Genomic DNA, 2,336 nt, shown 5'->3' with positions numbered 1-2,336 from the left:
AAGGTTTCCCTGCTTTTTCCCCGAGGGTAAAAAAAGTGGGGTTTCCCAAAAATCTCCTCCAAACCCAAGGGAAAACAAATCAAATTTTTTCTAGTTCCAAAGTTGCTGTAGGGGGGGTAGGGAAAACAATAGGTCAAAAGGTAGAAAATGTCCGCTAGGGGTAAACATGTAATAACTTAAGAATTTTGGAACCATTTTGCTCAAGTTTGTAAAAAACAAAAAAATTCAGAAGTCAGGCATTATATATAAGACTGGGGGCACACAAGAGTTTACTATGATTCGGACAAAATTGGGTTTTAAAATTATATCTAAAGGGTAGTAAAAAAAATATATTTAGATTTCAGAAAAATGGGAACCAGTTGTTGCCTAGATCCGGGCAATGTTCCATATTGCCAAGTAATAGCTAAAAAAATTCCGGGTATTAAGGTGCACCAGCTGAAAAAGGGACTAAAAACATATGGTTCCAGGGCTGCAGAAAGGGTTTTGGAAAGGAAAGGTAAAGTACGAAGACAAGTGCATGAAATTTACCCTTATATGTTGTAAAGGAAAAGATGGTGCTTTTAGTTTCATGGCTTGCTCGAGTTAAATTGAATAGGGCCAAAAATTGTTTTGAGAGGTATCTAAAGAAAACATGAGAGTTACCTCCATAGATGAAATTATCCCATTAACCCAAAAAATCTTTTCAAAAAGGTAAGGTAAGTTTGCAATAGAAAAGCATCTTGGTACTGAAACAGAGGCGACCAAAGTTTTGTCCCCCAGGAAGTTTCCCTTTTTTGCTTTGAACCATGTGGACAAAAAATTCCAGTTTGGGAAAAGCGAGGAACCGGGGAAAAGGGGTTCCCTTTCGCATTGGGCTACACCTTTAGTGCCAAACAAAGGAGATGGTATGTCGATTTTGGGGAGACTACATTACGAAAAATCCAAAATTTGCAGATTGCACAAATCCTCTGCCGAATTTTCAGACATTTAGCTGCCAAGGGAGATTGTAAATTATTTTCAAAGATTGATTTAAAAGCCTTTTTTACGTTATGATGGATAAAAAATTCTCAAAGATATGTACTCTGACACTCATTTTAGGACTGTTTACTCCAAAAGACTCCCTTTTGGAATGCATCGGCCCAACAAATTTGGCAACAAACTAGGATAAGATATTCCATGCTCTACCAGGAGTATTTTGTTTTATAGATGACATTTTGATTGCGGGCAAGGGAAAAAAAGGAACACCTAAAAGGGTTTTGTAGGGTTTCAGATGGGATTAAAAAAATGGAATAAAAACTCCAAAATTTGTCTTTCTTTGTAAACTCTCGGGAGTTTTAGGTTTCGGGATTGATGGTAAAGGTATTCAAAAGACTGTGATAAAGTTAGGGCATTTAAAATTGCAAAATCCCGGGAAAATTTTTAAGGAACCAGTCGTTCTGGGGTAATAACCTTTTACGGTAATTTGAAAAGAATTTAGCCACCTTGCTATCCCTGTATTTTTACTGCAAAATGTTAAGGGAACGGGTCGTCAATGTCGGGATGCTTTTGACTAGATAAAGCTAAAATCACAATGATACTTTCTGGTACATTACAAAAAAGACATGCCTGAAAATTGTGTGTGACGATCACAAGTGGGGTTATGAAATATTGGCACACGTTAGGAAGAGGAACCGGAGCCCAATTGCTTTTTGCTTCACGATTGCAAAACAAACAGAACTAAGTTTTCTAAAATAGAAAAAGAAGGTTTGGGCATTAGTATATGGCGTTAAAAATTCCACATGTCCTTTATGGCAGAAAAGCTTCACGTTAAAAACAGACCAAAAACCATTTTAGCTTTTTTGGGGGCCAAAGAGTCCTGCCAGAGTTGGTAGCACTCGTCTACATAATGGTCTATACTTTAGCCCTATAATTATAGAAGAGTTGGGTAAACCCCGAAAGGGGAAAAATGCAGATGTTTTGTCTAGTTTCCCCGTTGATCAGCCCGGTGGTAGCATAACATTTTGTTAGGACGCATGTGATTTCCTATAAAAAAAGAAAATTGCAGAAAACTAAAGGTGATCCCTTATTATCAAGGTTTTGATGGTCTGACATCAGTAATAAGGATTTTTTGTCTTTGCAAAGGTACAGCCATTTTCAGAGGTGTGGTCTAATTATCTGGTAAAGTTGTATTTGAGGATAATAGGGTAGAAATTTCCCAGACCGTTTTAAAGGTAATTTTCTTTGGAGTTACATGCCAAAATAAAGGTATTGTAGCACAAAAGCGTTGCTCGTATTTTTGTGTGGTGGCCAGGCTTGAAAATGACCAAATGTTTAAAAAATTGTAGGATTGTGCATTTCACAAAAAAATCCCTCCTTGA

The sequence above is a fragment of the Penaeus monodon genome, chromosome 20, assembly GCF_015228065.2.
Source record: "Penaeus monodon isolate SGIC_2016 chromosome 20, NSTDA_Pmon_1, whole genome shotgun sequence".
NCBI lineage: Eukaryota > Metazoa > Arthropoda > Malacostraca > Decapoda > Penaeidae > Penaeus > Penaeus monodon.
Note: the sequence above shows the minus strand (reverse complement) of the source record.